This window comes from Herpailurus yagouaroundi, unplaced genomic scaffold (genome assembly GCF_014898765.1).
Source record: "Herpailurus yagouaroundi ecotype Mexico unplaced genomic scaffold, PumYag 28, whole genome shotgun sequence".
Taxonomy (NCBI): Eukaryota; Metazoa; Chordata; class Mammalia; order Carnivora; family Felidae; genus Herpailurus; species Herpailurus yagouaroundi.
Genome location: NW_024412376.1, coordinates 156728198 through 156741943, shown reverse-complemented (window position 1 = coordinate 156741943; position 13746 = coordinate 156728198). Strand labels below are relative to the sequence as shown.

At 48.5% G+C, this 13746-nt stretch overlaps 1 protein-coding gene across 1 annotated transcript in view; it reads right to left on the bottom strand.

The window, feature by feature from the left end:
- Positions 1–13746, bottom strand: part of PROM1 (prominin 1) — a 135987-nt gene that overhangs the window by 118119 nt on the left and 4122 nt on the right. The gene's annotated exons all lie outside the window — the stretch shown is intronic.

Sequence of the window (13746 nt, the reverse complement as noted above, 5' to 3'; positions counted from 1 at the left end):
GAGAGAGAGAGAGAGAGAGAGAGAGAGAGAGAGAGAGGATCCCAAGAAGGCTCCATGCCGTCGGCGTAGAGCCTGAAGGGGGGCTTGATCCCATGAACTGTGAGATCATGACCTGAGTGAAATCAAGAGTTGGACACTTAACTGACTGAGCCACCCAGGTGCCCCAATAGGTTTAAGGTTCTTAAAGATCAAGGAAAGTGGCTGGGAAGCAGTTTCAAATGTTTACAAATGAGGTTCTTTGGTCCATTATCAGAACTCAAGTGGACACCTCACCCACAGAAGATCAGGGAATGTGGACGAAGGACTGGAGTATGTGCAGGAACCGTGCTTGGAGATGGGATAATCCCTTCCAATGAGTAAAATCTGGGAGAGAATTCCAGAATAATTTTCATTATGGAAGGAGGAAAAATTACAAAGTGAGAAAATTGTTCTAGATGAGGGTTTTTTTTTTTTTTAACATTTATTTATTTTTGAGACAGAGAGAGACAGAGCATGAATGGGGGGAGGGCCAGAGAGAGAGGGAGACACAGAATCTGAAGCAGGCTCCAGGCTCTGAGCTGTCGGCACAGAGCCTGATGCGGGGCTCGAACTCACGGACCGTGAGATCGTGACCTGAGCGAAGTCGGACGCTCAACCGACTGAGCCACCCAGGCGCCCCAAGATGAGGGTTTTTTTAACTTCGTTCCTCTCAACATTTTGAACTGGCTAATTCTTTGTCAAGGTTGGTCCTGGGTGTGCAGGACGTTTGACGGGATGTCTGACTTCTGCCCACCAGGTAAAAGTAACACCCTTCTCCCAGCTGTGACACCCACAAGTATTCAACACCTAGAGTTCGATTTTTTTTTAAGGCATAGGAAAAAGTATTGAGTTTGGACAGAATTTTTTTCAGGTACATTAAAGAGGGACTCCTGGTAGCAGATTTGGCAAATGCTAAGGATCTGGGACATAAGCGGAAGCGTATTCGGCACCCAGGTCACTTAACCACTCATATTGTCTACCTGGCCCTGCAGAACCAGCTCCCGTGTTGACTTCACATCACCTCTACTCCTGCCCTGGAGGAGTTGCAATGTGAGATATTTCAGGAAAGCAGCTGGCCTACTTGTATTCCTCCTGGAGACATTCAGAAATGTCCCACGCTGGGGGCTGGGTACTGGGTGCTTATTCTGAGCATAACCTAGCTTGGAGAAACTCAACATTTGACTTATAACTTGGAGCAGAGAAGCATCCAAAAAAAGGGAATCGGACTGTAAATGATATTAGCCATGATTTAATGAGAAAGGGCCTGGCACATTACAGGGCTTCAATAAATCTTAGGGAAAAACATGAGGAACAGGTGAAACTATTACCCCATCATAAGAAGACAAATAAATATAGTAACTGCAAGACGGTGCTGAAAGGTAGAAAAAGCATATCCAGTGTGTGTACTCATTGTCACTTATTAACTAAGTACTATCTATCAAGCACTGAGCAAAGTACTTTCCATTCATTCCCTTATCTAATGAACTCTCCTAAGGGGGTATTATTACCCCTATCTTCCCGGGAATCAAGACACACCAACCAAGACTGCGTTTTATTGGTTTCATAATAAGAGTAACAGTTACCGTTCATCAAAGTAACGATTACTCTCAATATCTCATTTAATATTTATGATAATCATAGGAAGCAGGTATTGTCCGAGCAAATTAAACAAAAGTCTATTGAACACGATGTGCCAGCATGGTGCTACGTAGCGGGGGCATGAGAACAGACAGTCCCTGCCCTCATCAAGTGTATAGTATAGGAGAGAAAACAGACATGAACAAATACTTACAGGTGGGATGATTCATTTCAAATTCCCACCTTCCCTCTCCCAGTTGGAAGCTCTTACCACAAAAATACAGATGGCAGCTTTCAGACCTAGGGCCAAAATAAAGACATTTTCTCAGTGAGCTTTAAATAAACATCTAACCTGTGCCGGCCAAGGGACAGGTTGGAATGTAGGGACACAGAGGTGACTTCAACCCCCTCCCAATGAGAAACAATTTGCTTGGACCCGGCTACCCAAATACTGTAGTTACGTAATTAAACTCCATCACACGGCAAATAACAGTGGTGATAGAAAGATAATATAAAAAGAAGGTGTAAGAGGAACAACAACAAAATCCTGGAATCTGTTGGAATACAACAAAACAACGATGATAAGCCTGGGGAAGCAGGGCCTTGGAAAAAACTGAGCTGGGGTTAGGGGATTTGAGAGCTTAACTGGGACAAAAGACAGAATTACAGACGTGCGGAAAGAAATATCTGCATGGGGGTCATTCTGCAAAGCATTTCAGAAGCCACTTAACGCTGTCTAGAAGTGCTAAGATGCATAAGACCAAAAAGAGGGTTTACTGCTTTTCCAGGCATCTCATTTGAAGAAGTGGGGGCTGGAGGCAACCAGAAAAGTAAAATTAAGCTTGAATCCTAAGGAAAAGTCCCCCGGTAAGGAGACCTAGTGATTCAGGGAACACTAATGAACTTTGGAAGCGTGCACTGAAGTAGAATTTAAGTCAGTAAAATTTCTGAAGCTCAGTAATAGGTATCAGGGGTTCTGTTTCATGCCAGTTTGAAATTTTCCACTATAATAAGGTAAAAAAAAAAAAAAGTCAGTGGCTGGAATATTGGGCAATGGGAAGGGGCCCTGGGGCCCATCCATGAACTTCAGTGAGAATGAGATGGCTGCCGGGGCTGAGTTGAATGTGGGGTGAAAGTGCAGCCAGCAGGCTAGGAGAGAGATCGGTCTCATCTTGGCTACTTTTGACACATTAGTTCTGATGGAGGGAATGTGGCAAATGCCTGGGAAGTTTAATAAATAAGGGGCAGTGATGGATGCAAATTGCTCACGCTTGGTTATGAACCAGGGAGTGACATGGATTCTGGAATAGCGGACCGTGGAATAGACCAGGCTGGGTTTGAGTCTGGCTCTGGCACACTAAGTCCATGTGTTGCCTCGGACGTATCACCTAACTCCTGTGAGCCTTGGTTTACCGCACCTGAAAAGTGGAGTTAACACCGGTAGTACCACTGGGGTTTGAGAGCATTAAAGGAGATCTGCACATCGGAGAGTTCCAAGGAGAGCTGGTCCTTTCCTCCTGACCACTCCACCCCCGATTGTATCTAGGGCAGAACAATGATCCTTCTTTACTCTACCTTGCTTTTTCCCATCCCATGGGTCTGTGGCTGGTTGGATTAACTGGATAAAGTGATATCAAAAAGACACAGGAGCTACAGATCATAGGATGGCTCTGATGCCCCACTCCTAATCCCCACTGCAAGAAGGCAGCTGCTCACTAAAACCATACTAGAAGGTGTAAGAGGGCCACGCATCCCCACAGCTTTTCACCACCATGGAAAAGAATCCAAATGTGTCCTACTGGCCCTCACCTATGTGTGAAGTAGAACCAGAACACATATCTGAAAGTAAAACCAATTTAGTATTTTTCCCTTTGCCAGAGTTTTCTATCTTAATTAATGGCTCTACGCAATCTCTCGGGAGAAATTCAACCTTAGCCGTATTTAGTATTTGCCATTTGTAGAGTTGTCCAATGCTCAATTTCTTTTCTAGCTGAAACAGACATCCTCTGTGGGGGTAGTAGTGGGCTACAGTCCAACATCTCCCACCACAAAAGCCAAAAGATTTTCCTCCCATTGACCTGCCATGCACCCAAGGCATTGTCTTATCCAGGCCTGGTCAGTTGGCTACTCTTGCCTGTGACTCTGACTCTTGGATGTGTGAGATGGCAAATAGGGCCAATCAGACCAACAGAGGGTAGCAGTGATGGTGGTGCAGGTGGTAGCACGGGCTAACAGCCACATCCTAACCAGGCTGTCCCCACTGTCCTTGGTTCTGATTCTGCTCCCCAGCCTCCTGACAAGGCCAAGAATCACCCAATACATTGCCAGTACATTCCTTCTCTGGCTAAGATTGGCCAGGATTGCTTCCTGCTGATGTCTGATGGATGAATACACCACCTCCGCTATCTCCTTCGCCTTCACCTTACTTTCTAACCCACGTCCTTCTCGCCAGTCTCACGATGGCAGTTGCTAACTCAGCCACTGTGCACGTATGTTGGCAGTCATTCCCTCTGAGCAAATTGTTTAGGCCAGGACTCAGGGGAGGTGAATGTCTCCTAAGGTGCAGGATCAGATCCCATCTTTTCTTAACATACTGATTTTTTTCATCATGAAGTTGGGGCATAGATATTGGAGTTTTAGAAAATATTGCATTAAAATATTATTCATCCTAATTAATGAGCTCTGTGGGCACCTCCTTATATTTTGTGCCAGCCTTTACATGGCTCTATGCAATGTTTCTCTTCATTCACTAAAAAAATTCTTTAGGGTTCTGCTCTGAACCCCATTATACTAGGCTGTACGCGTGCAGAGATGATTAACACCAAATCCAGCCCTCAAAAATGTCACCATCTTGTGGGGCAAACAAATACAGGGCACTCTGAATTCTAGGTGGCCCGACAGAGGGAGAGGATGAGGTAAATATGGGCATAAAGATAGCAGTGAATACTGAGTTCAGCCCTGAGTGGGTCAGGAAAAGTTTCTGACCATGGGCTCTGGTGCTTAAGCTAATCCTTTGGAATGAGATGTTCATCAGGTGGAGAATAAGGAAGACATTCTGAGCAGAAGAGTAACCTACCCAGCTGTGTTCAGACTCAGCCAATGATATCGTGAGGCTGGATTGTAATGTGCCTGGAACATAGTGTTGGAGAAAATGAATAAGGAGAGATAAATCTAGAGCAGGAGAATGGAAGGGGTCAGATTGCCATACCAAGGGATTTGGACCATGTGAAGGCAATGGGGGGGAGCCATGTGAGGTTGTAAAGTAGAGGGGTAATGGTGTTATGTTAGTTTCAGGAAGGTGAGCCCGGAAGGAGGACTGGGGAGGAGAAAACTGTGCGGCGTGCCGACAGATGAGCCTGGCAGGAGACTGCCTGGGTTGGGGGGTGCTCAGGGACTGGTTCGTGAGAGCCTCGGTGTCCTATTAAGGAGTCCAGCCTTTTCCTATAAGTTGAAGGGTTCTGGCCTTTGAAAGAATCCATAAGATCTAACATCTTGTGCTGCCTTTCTCCTTCCAAGTGCTGATTAAAAAAAAAAGTGCAATTATTATGTGTAGCAAATGTCTGCAGGCCTCAACATCTTGGGTCTACACAATAAACTTTCATTTACACTTAGGTCACAGTTAGAAACTCCATGCCCTGCCCCACTTCCTCCCCTCCCCAAGCAGGAAATTAGATGCAGGGAAGAGGCTCCAGGACACCTCTTCCATTGCCCTCCAGGGCTCCAGCTTCCTGCTTCTCAAGGTGAAGCCTGAGACAGCCAGTGCGGAGCCCAGCCCAGGAAGGTGACCTTGGAAGGCCAATGTCCTTCAGATGCCGCATCAAGGCCTGCTGTCCCTTCCTCTGTTACACATCACCGAAGTTATAGGTTTCCATGACCTGTAAGCTCTGTAAGCTTTGTTCACTCAAATATCCCATGAGCCTAAAACTGTGCCTGGCACAGAGTAGGAGCTCAATAAATATGCCTCTATTGAAAGTGTTTAGTATAAGCACCCTAACCTGGCTTCAGATGGGCTTTGCTACATGCTGGCTGAGTCCCTTTAGACTAATCATTTCACCTCTCCAACCTAAGCATCCTCATTGGAAATTGGCCTGCCAGTGCTTAGACATTTCCTCCAGGTATTTTAAAAATAAAGGTATTTTTAAAAATAAAAATATTGTAAACTAATACATACACAAAGAAAATTCAATATAGAGAGTGCTTGGCACCTAACAGGTGCTAAATTCCTTTCCTTCTTCCTTCTCTTTCCTTTCCCCTTGCACCCTTTCTCCTACAAATATTTATTGAGTGCCTTCTATATGTGCCAGGCATTGCCCCAAAGACATGGCAGGAACCACGACAGAAAAGGGTCAAAGGTTACTGTCTAGTTTCTGAGATACACAGAAAAATCTGTACACAAATCAACCAAGTGGACCATTTCAGACGGTCTTAAGAACTACGGAGAAAGTCATACTGAATGAAGTAATTGACTACGGAGGTGAGGGGGCAGTTTTTCTGAAGCCATGTCCAGATTTTAATTTGGGTAGAAATTTCTTTTGCCCTGGGCTTACGGACCAAAGCTACATGCTAACTGGGGTCAAGAGCTGGGAGTTCTGGACCTGATGGTCTGTCGGACTTAGAGAAGTACCTAGTGCTGGGGGCCCTCTGTTTCCTCATCCAGGTGCAGAGTCTCGGAGGTTCTTCCCACGGTCAAACACTTCCGTGATTCAGTGTTCTCCCCAAGTCCAGTACTGTGTCTGAGCCAGTTTGTGATTGGTAGGGAGCTTAATATTTTAATTTAGGAAACGACTGTTAAATTACTTAACAGACACGCTGTCTTGCTGCTTGGCAGCTTCCTCGGTCCATCCTGAGTCTCATTTTATTTTATTTTTTTAAAGGAATCTTTAAAAAAATGTTTACTTATGGGGCACCTGGGTGGCTCAGTTGGTTGAGCGTCCGACTTCAGCTCAGGTCATGGTCTCAGAGTTCGTGAGTTCAAGCCCCGCGTCGGGCTCTGTGCTGACAGCTCAGAGCCTGGCGCCTGCTTCGGATTCTGTCTCTCTCTCTCTCAATCTCTCTCTCTCTCTCTCTCTCTCTCTCCCCCTCCCCTGCTCATGCTCTGCCTCTCTCTGTCTCTCAAAAATAAATAAATGTTAAAAAATTTACAAAAATATTTACTTATTTATTGATTGATTTTTAGAGAAAGAGAAAGAGAGAGAGAGAGAGAGAGAGAGAGCGTGGGCTGGGGGAGAGGGAGAGAGAGAATCCCAAGCAGGCCCTTTGCTGTCAGTGCAGAACCCGATGTGGGGCTCGAATTCACCAACAAGAGATCATGACCTGAGCCAAAACTAAGTCAGACACTTAACCAACAAGGACACCCAGGCATCCCCCAATCCTGAGTTTTAAACTTAAGCCAGGAATCCCATGATGACCCTCAGTGTGACCGTGGATACCATTAAGAGGCATATAAGAGCTCATTCTGAGCTTCCTACATTCACGTCTGCTTGAACCAGCTTGTATTCTCGTCTAGGTTTCTGGACACCCCTCAGAGCACCCTACACTAGAGGTGACTTTGATCGTGGTGTTTCAAAGACGTTTTGAGTAAACGTGCGCTCTGGGAGCCACTGCTCTGTGACACGGGCTCCAGAAACCCTTGGATATGACGAGCCTGTTCCCTGCAGGATCAGTTCTAGGCGAAAACGGGAAGGAGGCATGGGAGGGAAACTATGGGCTTTGACCGGACAGACTACGTGTACGGCCTTTGGTGCGGTTTTGGCATGTCTTCCGATCTCTCAGAATTCGTTTGACTGCGAACAAAATGGGAATAACGAGGCTTATTTCACAGTTACTACAAGGGTTTTATGAAAGGACGCAGTGACGCCCATAGATACTTCCTGTGGGCCTCCTCTGGGTGCCTGCACCTCTGTGGTGTTCTTCGGTGCTCTGCCACCCCTCTGCTTTCTCCACCCTCCACCCCAGCTTTGCAAGCTCTGCCTCTCCCTCTTTCTCCTTCTGTTCAGCATGAGCGCCCAAGGCATTCAGACACCTGGGGAGCACCTCTGTCTCCCTGGGGAGACCCTCGGCGAAAGGGCTACAGCCATGAACCTGAGTTAATTTCCCCCAAATTGCTCAGGTTCAGACTTTCTCACTGTGATCTCATCAGGTGCTCATGACACCCCATCGTGTGTCCCCGGCTCCCCTGCAAAGTCTCGCCATGGTTGGGGCCCAGCACCTGGTGGTTGGCATCCCTCCCTTCCTGCCCTCAGGGAGACTAGGTGGGCTAGGAATTGCCAGCCTCACCCTGTCACTTCCTGGGGCCGTCAGGGTTGCTTACAAGCTTTAAGGTATCCAGAGACTTGGGGGCACCTCTCTCCTTGATGTGACCCTCTGAACCCTCTGTTAAAGGGGCCCCAGGCTAGCACTGCATATCTTTCTCTTGAAGACATTTGGGGGAAATGTTCCTTTTGTTTCTGCCTCTCAATCCCCTCTCTGGAGATGCAGGCCTGAGGCCACAGGATACGGGGCAGGACGGAACAAAGAAGAAGACCACAGAGCTGGCAGTCCAATCCTTGCCTGGGACTACCGCTCTGCCCACGTTGTCTCCCTTGGCTCCCCATCCCAAGTCTGAGTTACCTCCTGGGGAGGCCTTGACCCTCCAGCCACTGCTTCCCAGGGACATTCCCACCACCTCACTGGCCAGCCCGCACTCATCCTGTCCCAGCACTGCAAATGCCCCCAACCGCAGCAGCCACCCGCACAAGAGGACACTGAGACTCCCAGAGACTGCTCATTCGGCCTTTTCCATCAGAAGGGTTCAGTGCTGACATTCTGGAGGCCAACTGCTGGGTATTTACCACCCACGTCTGCTGGACACCCTGTGGAACCCCCTCGGTGCTACAGTTTCCTGGTCTGGAAGTCGTAGCTAAGACTAGCACCTTATATGGCGTCAGATTGTGAGGTTTTGGTGACAAAGAACTTGCACAGGGCTGACATATAGTATTACTCAGCAAACATTTACTGCGAATCTGCCGTGTGTTGGCTGGTATCTTCTCCAAGGTCACAGTGCTGATCACCGGAGGGGTGAGTGATGAAATCTCGGGGCTCTCAGACTCAGAACCACCGCTTTGCCTGGGACACACGTGCCTCCATCTTTTCAGGCCAGAGAAAGAAAGGAAGACTTGAAACACATCAAGCACGCCCTCCCTCTTCTCAGGGTCAGTGCTGAGCTTGGGCTCAGCTACTCTTGTTTCCCAGATGTCGTTTAAGGAATCCCTGGGACTCTGACTTCAGAGTCAAGTGGAAGCTGTGAAGGCCCCCATTGCCGCAGAACCATTCCTGTTAATAAGGAGAACCAGGGACATGGTTCTCCCCCGTGGGCCTCCTGGCTCCGGGCACGCTAGTTGCTCAGGATAGAGTAAATAAGGCCACAGGACTCCCAGAAAACACCTGGCCCCTGGTCCTCAAACTCTGGCCCATCCATCACTGAGAGCTGGGCCTGGGGTTTCCCCATTCAACCCATTGTAACCCAAATAAACTTGGAACTTCCTGCCTCTTTAGGCCTGCCTGAACATGCCCTGGCGTTCTAGGCACAATACCCACTTATATATCTGCCTCCAAAATGCCCTGTGTGGTGATTGTGGCCGTCTCCTGAGGGATGCTGGAACATTGCCCAGCAAGGGCCTGCCCGCAGACCTTCCTTGTAGTGCCCTGCCCTCCTCGTCCTGCAAAGCCTCGCTTGGATCTCCCGCCCCCCCACCCCCAGCTCTGCTTTCCATGGACTCCCCGCTCACGTGGCCCTGGTGCTGGCACAGAAGCAGCAGGAGTCAGGAGGCGAGAGCTAGGAATTACTAGAAGATAACGACTGAGAGTCTGGGTTCCTCGGCTGAGGAATCCTATAGGGGACAGCAGAATATGGGGAGAGACCACACTGGGCCCCTTCATCATGGCATGAGGGGGCAGCTTGGGGATGGAAAGGTGTATTCGTCTGGGGCCCGCTGGCTCTGTGACCTGGCACAAGGGATTTGCCCTCTCGGAGCCTCGGTTCTGCTCCGCAAAACAGCATGACAGGGATGTGCGTCTTACAAAGCTAGCACTCGATAAAAGTCTATTTATGCCTTCGTTACGAAAAGCCTGGTCTTTAAGGACTTCCGGTCTGAGAGTGGGGCTTTCTGCCTGTGATACATGGAGCCCTAGACTTTGCCTGGACGTCCCCCAGACTCCCAAGGCCTGTTTCAAGGACAGCAAATGCCCAGACGTCAGTTACACGTATTAGGTTACTGAATACAATTCCCACTTAAGAAAGAGCATTCTATTCTCTCAGCCTCAATTCACCATTTAAAAAAGGTGGGCCTAAGAAAAGCCCTGGCCTTGATGAGTATTCAAGCAGTATGCAAATAATGAGGATGTAGCCCAGACTTCTCTTCCTCCATCAATTTCCACTTCCACTCCTTCTTCCACCCGGAGATCTCGAACTAAGCAGCATACATGGCCTCCTTGAGGAAAGATATGTTTCGCAGCCCTCCTTGGAGCTGGCATGCCCATACGACTAATTCTGATCACACGGAATTACGCAGTAGTGGTGTGTGAAATCTTGGGAAAGGGTCCTTAGAGGCTGTGTTACTCAGGATTTTCCAGAGAAACAGAATGAAGAGGATGTCTAAGAGGTATTAGCAGGAGCTGGCTCACGTGGTTTGGAGGCCACGAAGTCCCACAGTCTGCCACGTGCAAGATGTAGCCCCAGGAGAATCAGCGGTGAACTCGGGCCGAGTCCGAAGGCCTGAGAACCAGGAGGACCAATGACACAAATCCCAGTCCAGGAGATTCTCCCAGGGCAGGAGAAGATGAAATGAAATGTCCCAGCTCAAGCAGGAAAAAAAGCCTTTTTGTTCTATTTAAGCCCGCAACAGATTGGCCAATGCCCCACCACACGGGGAAGGCAGCTTCCTTTACTGAGTCCACTGATTCAAAGACTAATCTCATCTGGAAACATTCTCACAGACACACCCAGAAACAGTTTAATCTGGGCACCGGCAGCCAGTCAGGTTGACACATAATGTTAACCATCACAGAGGGAGAAGAAGCCTCTTTCATTTCTTCCTTCTACCTGCTGGCCAGAATTTGCACTGATGGCTGGAATCCAGCAGCCATCTTGGACCATGAGTTGACCTTGAAAATAGAAGCCATGCACGGCCCAGGAACAAGAGCGGAGCATCAGTCCAGCCCTGCACTGGCTTCCCTCTGCCACCGTGATCATGACTGACAAATAAATAAAGACCCTAAGAAGGCTTAGGTTACTGTGATGCTAGCCAAACTTCCTCTTAACTAAGAAAATGCAAATATACCACACTCAGTGGAAGATGATGGGTCCTGTGGGGGCTTCTTTAATTGCCATTCATTTTCTGTCTAGTGTGTTTGGATTTACACTCTCCCCCCAGCCCCAGATTTCATTCAGGAAAGGCCCAGCTACAGGTGCCACACACTTGTTACAGAGAGCAAGAGTCTGGGAGGAAGGGGAACAAATTCCAAATCCAGAGCAGAACAAGCCACTTCCCCCAGCCCCACTCACTTGTCCTTTCATGTAGCTAACGCTGACCGATGCCGTGCAGGCACTATGCAGCATCTCACCTAGTCTTCACTAATAACGCAATGATTTTGGCATCATGCCCATCTTCCAGATGAGGAGACCGAGGTTCTGAGAGGTAAGGAAATGGCAGAGTAAAATTCAGGCTGCCTCCCTTGATCATGCACTGATTATTTTTTTCGTCATCAGGCCTATATCTGCTTGACTAGTGGGAACCCGTCTAAAGTATTCCATAGATATACTCCAACGAGGCAGAGAATGAAATAGTCTGGAAAGTGCCCTGTTTCCAGGTCAGGATTGATAAGAGGGTGGGGTTGGTCAATCAGTGAACCCCTATCTATCTTGTGCATCCTATGTGCCGTGCGCTGTCCTTGTGGTTTGTCATCACTGATGTCTTTGGGGCACCTGTTGCCCTGAAGTGTGAACATCACAGTTTTCTGTAAAGAACCCACGTTGCCCTGGCACAGTCTTGTGGTTCAGAAGGGAAAATACTGGCCAGGGGCGCAGAGCGCTGGGTCTGGTTCCATCTCTACCACCTACCCACTGTGTATTTTCAGATGAGCTGGGCCGTTGAGAGCTTCCCCTTTGCTTGTGTTCCTTTTGAGTCATTCAGACTTGGCCAAAGCTCATCAAAGAAGTGCTATTTAAGGTTGTCCAGGAAATTACACTCTCAGTGGAAATTCAGGAACCTTCTGTTAGGCCCCCAAAATAATTCACATAAATAAATATCAGGCTTCAGTTGCAGCTTCTTTTTATAAAAGAGAGGAGATATTTGAGAAGGAACTGTTATTAGAGTTGAAAGAGTCACTGTGATCGTGTTTTTATGTCCTCTTTGACCTTTCTTTTTTGGGGACTTCTCTGAGAAAGAGTCTCAGTGAAATGTGTTTCCAAGACTTATGTGGTGATAAGAATCACTTAGGGCTCTTGATTAAACTGACGAACACACAGAACCAGGATTCCAAGGCGATCTTGGAGTCGTGATTCTGTCGGCTGGTGTGAGACGAGGAATCCGTGTTCATAAGAAGTGCCCAGTGCCCCGGAGCTTCTTGTGGTCAGATGAATCTGGGGAACACCAGAAGGGCATGAAGTTGGAAAGACACTCAATGTCTGATGCTCTCTTGGTAACGTTGGAAAATCGAGAGCCAGAAAAATGAAGTGGCTCTTTCATGAGCCATCAGGAGCTGGCACTAAAAAAAGTCAAGACTTGAGTTCAAGTTCTGAAGCCACAGGAAGTTGGAGAGAAATTTGAACCCTGATCTTCCTGCTTTTTAGCTGTGTGATCTTGGGCAAGTTTTCTACTCAACTCTGAGAGTATTAATTAGCAAGTGTTCACACTAGGTGCCAGATCGTGTGCCTGGCTTAAGTGCTGATGGGTGAACAAGAGAGAAGCTAGACTGCACTTGGGTGTTCTGGAGCCCAGAGGGGAGACCAACAAAGAGTGGGGCTCTCAAAGGTGAGGGCTGTAGCCAAAGTGGAGGGGACCCTGCCGAGGTACCCAGCCCACGTGGCTTGGTCTGTGGAGACAGGATCAGCTGTGGTTAAGGGTTCAGAGGATGAGCAGGACTTAGCCAGGTGAGCAAGCGGGAGGAGGGCACTGCAGGTACCAGGAAAGATTTTAAAAAAGACCAGGGAAATACCTAAACTCGGGCCTCGTGAGGAATCAAAGAGACAAGTCCAAAGATGATGGCCGTGAGGGAGCTGGGGAGGGAGGCTGAGGCAGACCATGTGGGATCTCATCTGCATACATGAGCTCTATTATAAAGGCAAAGGGAAGTCACTCAAAGATTCCAGACGGTCATGGTGCCATCAGATTTTTGAGACGTTCTTGAGCCTCTGAATCTTCATCTGGAAATGCGGGTCATAACTTGCCCCTTCTGCTCTCTCTCTTGCCCACTTATGGGCTAATTCCCCACACTAGGGCCAGAGTGAAGCTTTCACAGTGGAAGCCAGATCCCATCACTCCTCTGGTCAAGCGGCCCCGGTGGTCCCCATCCCAACCTGTGCTCAGAACCACATCCGAAGTGCCCAGTGGGACCTAGACCTATCGCCTATAATCCTCGACCACCTCCCCCAGTCTTCCCTCCTGCCCCAGGCATGCAGGGAGCACTTCCCCTCTGGGCTGTGCATGGACTGTGCTCTCTGCCTAGGGTCTCAGCCCCAGACACCCACATGGTTCTGAGACCTTCGCTGACGACACCCCTCGCTGTCCCTTGAGGTGGCTCAGGTTTTCTTTGGGACACTTTCACCTGTCATCTCCTGTACTTGTGCGCGCAATTCTATCTTGTGTGCTCCCCCCCCCCCCGTTAGAGGGCAAGCTCCACAGGGTGGGGGGCGTCTTCTTGCTGCCTTCTCCCCAGGGTCTGACACAGAGCTGCCAGCCCATGATATTTGTGAGTAAATGGCTGAGCAAGACTGATCTCGCGGGGTCACTGAGAAGCTTGAATAACAGAATTGCTGTATATGTAGTACTGGGAGCAACAAGGACTTAGCTAGTGGCAGCTTCCTTCTTTCTTTCTACCCCATTCCCTCTCCTTCCAGACCCCCAGTTAGAAGTCCTTCCCAGGGCACCATTTACCCCTGGGCCCCCAGTTGCC